The sequence below is a fragment of the Anoplopoma fimbria genome, chromosome 1 (genome assembly GCF_027596085.1).
Source record: "Anoplopoma fimbria isolate UVic2021 breed Golden Eagle Sablefish chromosome 1, Afim_UVic_2022, whole genome shotgun sequence".
NCBI lineage: Eukaryota > Metazoa > Chordata > Actinopteri > Perciformes > Anoplopomatidae > Anoplopoma > Anoplopoma fimbria.
This window is the reverse complement of record NC_072449.1, coordinates 2,144,837-2,158,918: the sequence shown is the minus strand read 5'-3', so window position 1 is coordinate 2,158,918 and position 14,082 is coordinate 2,144,837. Positions and strand designations below refer to the sequence as shown.

Sequence of the window (14,082 nt, the reverse complement as noted above, 5' to 3'; positions counted from 1 at the left end):
GCCTCGTAAATCATCTGGTTATTCATTATAGAGCACCGTGGCCGTGTTGACACGCAGAAACAGCAGCGCTTCATTTAACAATTACAGGAAATGAAAAAGGCCATTTAATGGACGCACTTGCTGTAAAGTCAATAAACTGGATGTGGTCTGCAGGGACGGCTCCAGATCCTACAACACTGAACGTTGTAGAAGCAGCAGATCAGGAGTTCCTCTTATCTCGAGTGTTTATGGAAACCACGTCAACCAGCCTCCACCCGAACAACGGGCTTTTTGTTTTGTTTTCCGACCCCTTATCTCCAGCGCCGAGCAGACCTGCTGCAGACGAGGACGCTCACATTAGAACATGCAGCCGGGCGTGGGCGGTTAATGAGAAAACAGCCCCACCTCAAAACCACCGAGTCCTTTATGTAGACCGGAGGGGCTCTGAGGGGAAGACGCTCACGATGAGTGTTGCTCAACTCATTTATGACTTTGTGTTCCCGACAACTACATAACAAGACTCAGCAGAGAGAAGTCACCGCCTACGTGGGAACTTATCTTGGAAAACATGAATGTCGAAACACTATTGATGCATAAATTTAAAAGATAATCCTGCAAGTCAAGCTGCGTTTTAAAAACACAAACAATCTCCGTCCATACCACCACGTCTGATAACGCATATATCACTTTCCAGTTTAGACAAGGGAAGCCAATGCTTCATGTGTTAAAGCTGCATTCTCTCTCCTGTCCATCAGGGGGCGACTCCTCTGGTTGTATAGAAGTCTATGAGAAAGACTTGAAACTAGAGATTGAGACCATAAACTCATGTTTACAATGTTTACTGAGGGAATAAATCAAGAGAGAAGTAGAGTCATTTTCTCATAGACTTCTATACAACCAGAGGAGTCGCCCCCTGATGGACAGGAGAGAGAATGCAGCTTTAACACATGAAGCTTTGACTTCACTCTTCAGAGCTGGAGGTTCAGACATCAGCTAGTTAGCGGGGACTTATGGTGAATATGTACATTACTGTACAAGCAGAACTCCGACATACATTCTTTCCAGATGGCCGATCAATCACACGTCTCTGGTGGCTAAGTCGAACTCTGGTTTTAACTTTCGGAAGCCTCGTCTTCAAAAGGTCACCTTAGGAGCCAATCAGCTGAGGTGACAGGGAGAGTGGACCCGGAGCTGATGGAGGTCGAGCTCAGCTTTCCCCCCAGCAGGGAGGGTGGTCTCTGACATTTACAAGTGAAGTTATAGAACCAACTGTAACCCTCGGGCTCACTGAGGGAATTCAAACAAGCTGCTTTTGGGGTGAATGAAGGACAAATGTTCTCTCTGGGTTTGATTTAGATAAAACACCACTGAATGGCTTTTCATGCTGATTCAGATCTGCATGTTTAAGCGGTTTCTGTTCAGGGTTTAAATGCTGAAACCGACAATTCTGGTCTCTACGGACCGACACGGATTCACAGAAAGCAGAGGCTTCTTTCTCCTTCCCATCAGCAAGATGAAAAAAGGAAAAGTAAGATATGGATCTTTGTTGCTGCTGGAGAACCAGGACGTACTGCTGGACCCTCTGGAGGGAAGGGAGGCACGGGAGAACCAGAACCAGGACTGTCTGACCCTGCTGCAGTAAAACGAGGGAAGTCTGGTGCTCAGAAACACTACCACTTTCATCCACAGGGGCCGCCAAAATCAACACTAAAGAAAGTTCATTGTAGTAGCTTTAAAGAGGAAAACGTTCTTATGATAATATTTTACTGGGCTTCAAATATCACAACAGACGCTGAAAAACACCACGGCTCACGATTATTTGTGTTAAATTCTGTCTTATTTTGAAGAGACTAGGCATACAAACGACTTCCTGTATCGTGATGTGAAGGTTGTGACTGTAAATAGCTCAAATATTCTTCACTTTAAAAATGGATCTTCAAAGTAAGGTTCTCATCTCCCAACATTAATGCATGCATGGACCCAGGATCGGGTCCTTTTCCAATTTAAAACCACAAACAGCTCATTAACCCTGATCTGGATCAGTGCTGCTACTGCTTTCTTTCATGTGCAGCAGTAAAATCTCAGCTCCACATCTGGCAGAACAAACACACAGCAGCATATCTTCTTCTTCTTCTCCTCCTCCTCCTCCTTCATAAGAACCCTCTGACCTGGAACAAGAACGTCAGGATTCTTCCAAGAACACTGTGGTTCAGAATTAGTTTATTCTCCGAGGCTGAGCTCAGCGAAACCAGAGAATCCACTAAATCAACGGCTGTGCTTTTTCGAAACAGGGAAAAATATGACACATTGACATTCTCATAATTATCGCAAAGTCATAAAAGGAAAGGAAAGGGCGGTGTTGGTAAGATTGGCTTCACGAGGAGAGAGAGAGAGTGTGTGTGCTGTGAAAACCGGCCAGGTAATCAGTTAGATTGATTGATTGATTGAACACTACAGGAATGAGTCGTCCAATCACAGTGAGTGCACTCAGAGTATTAATGCAAGAGCAGCATCTTACAGTCTCCGCTTCCACCAAGAAACAAGCCAACACCGGCCAAGGGTGGTGCATTAAACGCTCCGTGGGCGTAAACATTCCCCGGGTCTGCGTCGAGCTTTCCGTGTCCCGTCTTTAGGAGTGAGGACACATAAAGATCATCACTACCCCCCCAAAGGACACTTTAACCCCGTTCTCTAATAAAACCACAGGAACACCTGAGTGGATTATAGAGAACCGGATGTAAAAACAAGGACTCATTCAGACTGAAGGTGAACAATCTATAAAAAGAACTTATAAGTCAGCAAAATAAAAACACAAAGGCCTTCTTTAGTGTTTTACCCTCATAGGGACACTTTAAAATATATATTATAAGATGTGTAATAATGGAGATAATCCATATACATCTGAGAAACTGGAACCAGATAAATAACTTCAACAATCAATTGCCTTTGCTGGGGTTAATTAGCCAATCAATTACTAATGGTTTGAGCACTAAACATGAACTCCAGCATATTTTTCAGATATCAGATTTTCCATTTATTTTACTATAATGCTGCCTTTTATCAAATCATTTCTTACACTACATTGTTTTATTCTTTTTCATACCTTTCCTATTGTATTTAAGCTTGTTTTTATTCTCTATTCTCTTGGCTCTTAAATTAGAGGTTTTTTTATTGTATTTACATTAATGTGTTTCTTTTGCACTTTGTTTTTTTATGGGGTTTTTTAAGCACTTTTTGCTGAAATGTTCTACATATATAAACTTGCCTTGCCATATACTGTATTTATTTCAATTTTTTAGACAACATTCTAGCCGTTTTATTATTCACCGATTACTGGAGAAGTTTTATAGTAAAAAAAAGGATTTTGTAGAAGAAAGTGTTCTCATTTAAAAAAGAAGATTGGTGGAAGGTTGTAAATGATTTCAACTCATGTGGATGTTTTCATAAAGATGGCAGCCTTCATGTGCTCTGATATATAATAACAAAGTCCTGAATATGGGAGAACAATGTTGTTTTTATTAAATGTTGCATTGTACATTTCTTATATGGATGGAATGAATTTAAAGATCCGTTGGAGGCTAGAATGTTGTTGTGGTTTCATAGTTAAACAATTAATGTTGATATGGCAGACTGATTGAAAAGAACATTAAAAAAAAACGTTGCCCACTGCCGGTCTAGTGACTCTTTTACATGTGAGATTTAGCTCATTAAATGAATTCAATCATCTTTAAAGTAGATTTTTCTAATCCTGTGTCACAGTGGTCTAAATGACAAAAAGAGATAAATAATGAAAAGTGAAAAAGATGAGCCCTTAATCAGAGAGCATCTATTAAAACTATTTATTTCATTCTAGAACTGACAGAAGGATGTTTGTAAACCGTTGAGTTCTCCTCTAATGCCAGATGAAGCCTCCAGGGTTCTGTGGCATTAAGAGGAGGTCTGTTCAACCTATCTGACATGGGAGGCCAAATATTCCATCATCGCTCTAATAACATGTTTATTTTCCCTTTATGACCACAAGAAGTCTTTCCAGTGTGTCAGCTCTTCTTCAAGTGCATTTCCCAGAAGATTAGATCAACATCCCCCCCCCCCCCCCCAACCAAAGCAAAAATTGTGATATTTCATCAAAAATGTTCATTTAAAATCATCGCCACAAATAAACCGTTTACTTTAAACAGATTCTGTAAAAAACATTAAATTCTGAGCTCCTCAGTGAAACTATGAAGACATGATTGATTCATCTGAGACCAACAGTCATGTGACAACAAATCAGTGAAACTTTGACTGAACTTCAGGCTGCTGAACACTTTCAATCTTAAAGCTTCTACATTTGACCTTAAGGGGAATAATTGATCATCAAACAACTGATATAAACGTACAGACATAGAGGATTAATGTCCTGACTCATGACGTGGAGACGTAGCACCCCTCATCTTATCTCGGGTCCTCTTGGAATTCCCAACCCTAAAAGAGAATTATTTCCAGCACATATTTACAGTCTGCTCTTCTAAAAAACGCCTCGAGAAATTCTAAAAGGTGGAGTTTCATGATAAAGCTTTCCACTTTACACCACGATGAAAGCATAACACATCCCAGCATCATCTGAGGAAAGTCCTGACTGTGATTCACAGCAGAAAATCAGCATTAAAAACCCTGAGGCTTTATATTTGTGAAGCTTCACCACACTTCATTCCACTCTTCCTGTCCGACACAATTCATTCTCCTCACCACATCTCTCCTTACTGACCATGAGCTCTCTACGAGGACAAACTCTGCTCACGTTGTGATTCTAAAAACAAAGCACCAGGACGTCACTGACGCTCAGAGGAGCTGCAGACAAAAGAGATGCCCAGAACTAGAGCCGACAGTTGCTATGGTAACCTGACGGTTTACAGCTTCGGTAAAAAGGCCGGGGAGTCGAACCCGCCAGTTAATCAACGACTGCCAGAGGCCATCAAACACAGACGCACATACCAGAGGAAGATATGGTGGTCGGTGTGAAAGGAGGAGCAGGAGGAGGTCTGAGGAGGTCTGACCCTGCATTCCCATCATGTGGTGAAGAAGAGTCTAGAAAAGGTCGGGAGAAGTGATCACATGGTGGAGCCAGTCTGACGCCAGAGAGATGCCACGATGGAAGATATCTGGAGACGGCGGTTGCTCGTGGGCAGCTGATTCTCACACATGGTTTTCACTTTATGTTGGGCAGAGAAATCACTCAGAAATGTGGGTCACGTGAAGAAATGCAGACTAAGAGGTCTGGGTCCTATGATCAGAGAGTTACATGTGGAGTAAAATATGCATTTTTGGTTTGTTTGGAAATCAGTTTTATGGTCCCAATTCATCTGCTGGTTGGTTGGCTTGGCTCAAAGTATCCTCAAACCAGTTCGTATGATATCCTACAAAAAGGTTAGTCCTCATTTATTGTGCATTTTCCTACAAAGGTTCAGCAACACGTGTCCATTTCCGCTCATTACAAGACTGCAGTCTTTTTCAAAATAAACTTCCATCTTCACAAGAAACTCAGTCAGGTTTAGGCAACAAAACTACTTATATATCTCATATATATTTATGGCTACGAATGCTGGAGGACACCAGCCTGCTTGGTCAAAAACAGGCAAACATCCGGGTCTGAAAAGTGAAGTCAATGCTTCATGTGTTAAAGCTGCATTCTCTCTCCTGTCCACCAGGGGGCGACTCCTCTGGTTGTATAGAAGTCTATGAGAAAATGACTCTACTTCTCTCTTGATTTATTCCCTCAGTAAACATTGTAAACATGAGTTTATGGTCTCAATCTCTAGTTTCAAGTCTTCTTCAATACAGCATGATGTTCATTTAGTAAATGATGCTCCATTTAGAGTCAAACAGACCATAAAGCAGGGGATGCTTTAGGGCGGGGCTACACACTGATTGACAGGTCGACACCAGAGACGTATACGGCGTCTCTACGTCACTCCTCCTCAGTCCATATATGGTCACTTCCTGTTCACTGGTTGCAACAAACCAAGATGGCGACGACCAAAATGATGTAATGAGTGACATCAAAATGACTACGACCACTTCTTATATACAGTCTATGATTCCATGATAAAAAAACTCTTGATTTATCGGATTTTCTGAAAAGTGAATGGAGAGAATTATGTGAAATCCACCGTTGGGAATCAGTCGGCTGTCTTTGTTCTTCCTTCAGAGCCACAGGAGACCTCACACAGCGGTTTTCTTCTAAACTTCACATGTAAAACCAGCGTACTGTCCCTTTAAACTCTCCCTCAGCGTCCTCACCACACCGAGCAGATGTTTTCTCCGGCAGGCTGTCAGCTGCTGGTGGACGCTCTCCACAGTAACGTGTTGGAGGCTTGTCCGAACAGATGTTCCCTCCTCCACCCCCCCCATCCCTCCTCCTCCTTTTGTCAGAACAACTAAAGCCAACCTCCTGCTGTTAAACGTGCTCCCAGAGGCAGATGGCTGCAGGCCGGAGCACCAATACATATTAAACCAGACGATCCACACGTGGTTTAGAGGACGCCTGTTGCTTTAAATAACCAATCAGTTTGATTCCAAAGCTGCTGTTTTTGTTGCTGGATCCATTAAGGTGGTTTTAATGTGATTCGTGACACAAATTTTCCTTTTTTTTGTGTCGCCAAGCACAAAATTCAAACTATTCCAACTGGAGCTTTGTTGTGCCTGCAGCAGTTTTGATGAATGATTTAACGCAACAAGGCTAAAGTTAAGTTGAGGCAACGAAAACGTTTAATTTATAGGAAAAACATCATTGTTTGATTTGAAATAATTAAGTCAACTTGGGTTTAGGCAACAAAATAAATGTTAGGTTTAGATAAATATTTAGAACGGGTCACTTCCCAACAACACTTATTAACTACACTAATGTAGTGATCTGTGTACATGGACACAAACTTTCCCTTTTCTTCTGTTTCTTTTCCGATATAACGCAACAAAACCACTGAATTAGGTTTAGGAAAAACATCATGGTTGGATTTTAAATAACAAGTCAACTTGGGGTTAGGCAACCAAACAAACAATAGCTTTAGGAAAAGCATCATTGTTTGGCATAAAATAAATAAAGTCAATTTAGGTTTAGGCTATAAAATAAATGTTAGGTTTAGAAAGTATATACTTCTAGTGAGTCACTGCACAACAACACTTTCTGAACATCTGTCTGGTGGTTTAAGGTCCTGTGTTTATGGACAATAAGTGGTCTCTCTAGATATTTAACACTACGTCATTAAGTCTGACTGTTGCTTAGTAATGTGGATGCGTTTAATTAGTGTTTCCATCATAAAAAAGGATCCTTATTGACTTTCCATTTTCATTGTTTTCATGCTGTCGGTTCAAGAGATTTATAAAACCTGAATACTGATATTATTGATAACATTGTGTAAATAATCCAGCAGCTCTTAAATACTTTTGGTCACAGACTCTTTCCAGCTCCCTACTCTTGGATTTTGAGTGTAATTTATTTGCCATAAAAAGAGATCAAATGTTTTTCCCCAAAAATTCTCTTAAAGATATTGCAATAAAGTTGTTATTGTAGATTCTTTAGGAAATCTGTTCGCAACATGCTGGTCAGGTCTCTGAGGTTATGACGGTCTTCCAAAGCAGATCGAGGTCCACAAGCAAATTATTTTCTACAATAAAGTCTTTGTCAATTTATTTATAAAATACAGTTTTTCCACTGTCACTTTTCAGTGCCATTCCTTCATTTTAAAGTCACATACAAATGAAGGATCTGAATATGTCAGCATCGCCTTTGACAACGAGTAGATCTTTTATAATCAGACTTTCTGGGACGGGAATATTTCAATAAAACTTTCCGTTAATCGATGATCTGAAGTTTCACTAAATCTCCTGGATGTATATTAAATAAATCAGATATGATCAGTGTGGAGCTCAGCACAAAGACCTCTCTCTTCTGGACTCGTTGCCTTGACCCTGGTTGTAGTCGGAGGATGTGCGGTTCAAAGAATGTGTCAAAAACAACAGACAGGAACAAGACCAGCTGCCACCAGCTTCCCCCCCCCAACACAGGACCTGACCCGGTCTCCAGGCCCCGCTGGGAGATCCACATCACATCCACAGCAGCACTGATGACTGTTTGCAGAGCGGGGGGGGGGGTTTCTCCTCTCTGACTCCTCACATGGGGGTCAACACAATGTGTCAGAGAGATGACGGATGTTGGTGGATCAGAGAGGACGACCACGGTGCTGGTTTGGTTCTGCCCCCCCGCTATGGCTGACCGGGACCTTCAGATCTATGGCGTCTACTCTTCTAGTATGCATCAAACACGCTGACACCTCGTGAACCCAGAGGCCTTCTGGATGAGCAGAATGCATGAAAGCAAAGCTCAGTTCTATTCCAGTTAGTAGCCCCGGTTGGGTCACATTGGCAAACCAGGAATAGCAGTGTAACAGTAGACAGACACACAGAGGTCTGGTCATGCCAGGCTGCATGGGGGGGTCTGCAGATCTGGCAGACTTGTATATGTTTGTAGTCTATAACTCACATGGAGGAACCTGGGAGAGCTGGAGACAGCAGCGTTAAAGCAGGTGTCAAACCAAACTCTGTTCAAAGAACTCGCACTTTAAAGTTCTTTAGCTCTTTGGCAACATGTCTTTGTATTGAAATGTGATTTAAACAACTTGGAAATGTCAGAGGGGTATTTCTTAAATATCCGGCATAGACAGTAACCTGAAGCAGCTCTTAGTGTGAAAACAATCTTCATGTTTGTGATCAGATAACACAGCAAGACCCACCACAGAGGTCCACTCCACTGAGCCAGCACTTTGTACAAAACAGGCACTGAAAGTAGATTATTTAAATACTTGAGGTAGTAATGTTTGATGTAAGTACATAATGACTCATAATAACCCCATAGAAGCTGTTATAAATGCTATATCACATGTAGTTTATGAGCAGAATGTTACATTTGTGAGATTTCTAAAAGGAGTTTGGTGCAAGTGAGCTCCAAACAGAAAGTAAAGCATTGAAAGAATATGCATGTTCAACACAAGCAAGCAATGCTACAGTCACATGGACTAGTGGACCTCCACCCAGCAGTCCTGACTCCACACACCGGCTCCAGATCATCACAAGCCGGCATGCTCTGCAGCAAACACCGCCCTGAGAACCAGCTTTGTATCATAAAAAACTACAAACTAGAAAACTCTGTTAGAATGCAAACACTTACTTTATGTGCAGTGGAAGGATCTGCTCTCCTCCCCGGTGCTTCTCATCGCTTCTGCCCCTGAGAATAAGAAGCCACGTGTTTTTGCCTTTATTGTGGTGCGTTTACGGGCTTTTTGTCTCGACGCGCTTTTGTTATGATAATCCTTTAAAAAGAAGAAACTCTTCTCTCTGCAGACTCTTTAATATATTCTGCACATATCTGAGTGTTGCACACAAGAGAGGAGCCACACTTGTTATGAACAGGAGTCCAGCAGGATGCGGTGGTGTGTTCCAGTTCATTCACAAGAAGAAGAGCAGGAGTTTACAGGCTTTGTTTTCTGTCCATTGTCTCTCAGAGAGAAACAGAGAGAAACAGAGAGAAACAGAGAGAGTCAGAGAGAGGCTGTCAGAGAGGAGGAGGAGAGAGAAAAGAGAGACTGAGTCAGAGCTGTCAGAAGAGGAGGAGGAGGAGGAGGAGGAGGAGGAGGAAGGAAAAGAGGTGGAGATCCTGAGTCAGAGCTGTGCAATGAAAGAGGAAGAGGAGGAGGAGGAGGAGGAGGAGGAGGAGGAGGAGGGAGACCACACACATCTAAATCAACAACTTAACTGATCAATAAAATGTATTGATTATGTTAATGTGAGACTATGAAGTGAAACTGAGACTCTACTCTTTAAAAACACATTTGTCACTTTCATAACATGCAGATTGCATCACATTTTAGTTTTTGTTGTAGTTTTATACTTCTATATTACACCTTTACTGTGTGATTACTTATATATTACACCTTTACTGTGTGATTACTTCTATATTACACCTTTACTGTGTGATTACTGTGTGATTACTTATATATTACACCTTTACTGTGTGATTACTTATATATTACACCTTTACTGTGTGATTACTTCTATATTACACCTTTACTGTGTGATTACTTATATATTACACCTTTACTGTGTGATTACTTCTATATTACACCTTTACTGTGTGATTACTTCTATATTACACCTTTACTGTGTGATTACTTCTATATTACACCTTTACTGTGTGATTACTTCTATATTACACCTTTACTGTGTGATTACTTATATATTACACCTTTACTGTGTGATTACTTATATATTACACCTTTACTGTGTGATTACTTCTATATTACACTTGTTTTTATCTAGTTTTTCTACATGTGTCTCTTGTTTGTTCGTTTAAAAGATTATTTTATCTTGTTTTTTTTATAATAACTTACAGATAATATCACATTTATAGTTTTTGTTGTAGTTTTTTATGTGTTTTACTTATTTAACATACCTTTACTGTGTGATTACTTATTGATTATATTTGTTTTTATCTAGTTTTTCTACATGTGTCTCTTGTTTGTTCGTTTAAAGGATTATCTTATCTTAATTTATCTTGTACTTTTCTTAACGTACTGTTTATTTGTTTGTTTATCATATTATATTGTTCATTTTCATATTTTCTATTTGGAAATTAAGTCTTTTTTACTATTGCACTGTGTTTATTGTGACGCACCGATCACAGAGCCAAACTCCTTGTATGTGTAACTAACTTGTCAATAAACTCTATATTATCTATAGTCTATAGTCTATATTCTTTAGTCATAAAGCTGATGTTAACCGACAAAGAGCATTCAAAGGTGCGTCTCTCTCTCCTATCATTTTATCAGTCTATAAAAGAACAAAGGTGGAGGTATTGCCATATTTGAAAGCTATAAAAATACAAATTAAAAGGGAGCGTTCAGGATCAGTGTCTCCTCGAGGCACATACATATTAGGGTGGTGTGAGGTCCTTTTTCCTTTCATGTAAACTCTAATGCACAAAGGTTAAGAAGATTAATTTATATTCTGTATTTTCTCACCACCATACTGCCTAACGGTTGGGTTCCTAATCAATACTCTAATCGGTTCTTTTTGATTATTATTGTATGTAAACAAAGTCTTTCTTCAGCAGGATTAAAAGAAGTTCCAAAAAACCACATTGCAGGCGGACATCCCTACTCTTACTTCGCCATAATCGTAGCAATAGTCAGCATGCTAGCGATTAGCATCTGCAGAACACTTTCTTTAATGTTCTGCAACTGTAGCATGACAGCATGGTGGAATTAGCACGCTAGCTAGCTAACTAGCCAGCCGCTAAATGAGTAGGAAAAAAAATGTAACGTAGGAAAGCACATAAAGAGGCAAAGTCACGACTCTTTATGTGTCCACCATGGGACCGTATTTCATAAAAAATAATGTACAGTGGTCAACGCCGACAGATGATGACATCACTATGACATCACAGTGCTTTCATGGGCTTTCAATGGTTTTTCAGAGGTTGAGTGGTCATTAGTGACTGAATTTGATGTTTAAAAATGTTGGAGTGCATCTTTAAACTTTCCAAATTATAAAAAAACAAGATGTCACGAAATATGTTTAGTTACAAAAGTCAAATACTTTAAAAAGGTTGAGACGTTTAGCCCCAAACCGGCTCGTCTTAATGTCCTCCTCGGTTAATATTGAGCCGTTGTTGCTCCGTCTCGACCTTCATCCCTTTAAAACATCAGCTCATCCCTCTCTGAACAAACTGGCTTAGTTTTTCTTAACTAACCCTTTCATTGTTGGGATTTCCCTCCATCGGCTCCTCTGATTTCTGCTGTAAATCCCAGCAGATTACATCAAACATCTCGCAACAATACCGACGTGTTGCTGCTCGATGGAAGCCGTCACCGACACAAAGTAAAAGAACACATCAGCGTCTATTGTCTAGTCATGGCTCACTGTGATGCATCCTCTACTTTTATTTATCCTGCAGGGATCATTAACGTGTACTGTGATGCATCATGGGAGTGGTGAGTCAAATGTTGCGTGACCAATAATGTCTGATCCGCTTCCTCTTGTCGTTGCAGCTCTTCCAGGAGCCTGACACTCTGAAACCCCCTCTGGTAGAGGAGGCGGTATTAATAGACCCGTGTACCCGCTCAGGTTACCAGACCAGAGTCCAGGTTGAAATACCAGAAGACAACGCTGACAGACGACACACGTGTTCTTCTACATCTCAAATTCATGCAGACGACCGGAAACTGTATACAGGAAGGAATACTCCTGTAAAGTCAAGTCAGGGCTTCATGTGTTAAAGCTGCATTCTCTCTGCTGTCCATCAGGGGGCGACTCCTGACAGATGAAAAATAAGGAGTTTACTACAGTTAAACTACAGTCAGAGTGCTGTGCTACATTTCTACATAGACACTGATGGGAACAAGCATTAGCAGATTACTAGCCGAGTGAAACCAATGCGGAAATGTCTCAAACCTGCATTCTCTCTGCTGTCCAGCAGGGGGCGACTCCTCTGGTTGTATAGAAGTCTATGAGAAAATGACTCTACTTCTCTCTTGATTTATTCCCTCAGTAAACATTGTAAACATGAGTTTATGGTCTCAATCTCTAGTTTCAAGTCTTCTTCAATACAGCATGATGTTCATTTAGTAAATGATGCTCCATTTAGAGTCAAACAGACCATAAAGCAGGGGATGCTTTAGGGCGGGGCTACACACTGATTGACATGTCTCTACGTCACTCCTCCTCAGTCCATATATGGTCGCTTCCTGTTCACTGGTTGCTAAAAAAAACTTGTTTAAAACATGTAGGTGTCCCCGTTAGAGCCTTCAACCAGTTTAAAATACCTGTGTTTATTATCTAATAACCATTACGTTACTACGAGCAAAAACGGACAAATTCAAGTAAAAGACACCAGTTAACACGGTCGCTGGTTAAAGTGAAACACCTGTAGCTCTGAAACGCTCTGAGTTCTGCAGAACTTGAGCAGATTATGACAGCCGAACATGTTCTGGGGAAAACATTACATTTCCACTGACAACATATTTCAGATCCCGTCGGCTGTAGAAAGGATCTATAGATGACACAGCATGAGGAAGGAGTTCACATCCTGTGAGTAATGATGAGTAGTTTCCCTTTAACTCATTCTCATTCTCACACTGAGCTTCTATGATTTATGACTAAAGTTACATCATTTACAGTTTCACTTCCTGTCGGATTTCTTAAAGCAGCGCTGGATTTATGATGTAAAGAGATCCCACCTACCTAACTGATAAAACAGTTATAGCTCCTTTCATATTAAAGGTTTATTTTTTCTGGAGTTGGTTCAGAAGTTAAGAATGATATAATGGAGAAAACAAAGGAGTCCATTAAAGTTACCATTTACTTAAACTGTGTTACATTTTAAAGGATAAACTCCCAAAGTTTTTAAGTCTGTCTCAAGACAATATTCAGGTGAAAATACACTGTAAAAAGTGTTATAATCATTACTGTGAAAAATATTATAATCATCAACTGCACTGTCAAAAATAATCATAATCATTGTAAAAAAAATATATAGTTTTAATCACAAACTTGAAGGTAAAAATTAAATAAAAATAATTATAATCATCAACTGCAATGTAAAAATAATTTTAAGCCACTGTAAAATATATTATAATATTATCTGCACTGTAAAAAAATAGTTTTAATGACAAACTCCAATGTAAAAATAAAGAAGTAATTATATTCATTAATTGCACTGTTAAAAAAAATCATAATCATCAAATGCACTGTAAAAAAAATATTTGAATCTACTGTAAAAAGTTGTAATCAGAAACTGCACCGTAAAAACATACTGTAAAAATGAACTACACTGCAAAAAATAATTATAATAATTAACTGCAATGTAAAATAATATTGAATAAGAATTATAGTCCAAACTATGATTTCCTGTAACTTCTTAAAGTGTAAAGGAATCACGTTCAGCCTCACTTTTGTTCTTCACATCAGTCATTCTACATCAAAATCACTGATATTCTCTCAATTCAGAGGTTTTATCAAATTTCTTGACTCTCTTTCAAAATCCCCAAAACCAGCGGGATCATTTCAGTGACA

The 14,082-nt window shown here is 39.9% G+C and overlaps 1 protein-coding gene across 1 annotated transcript in view; it reads right to left on the bottom strand.

Annotated features, from left to right (window-relative positions):
* LOC129092748 (pleckstrin homology-like domain family B member 1) overlaps positions 1–14,082 on the bottom strand; it is a 108,031-nt gene that overhangs the window by 58,442 nt on the left and 35,507 nt on the right.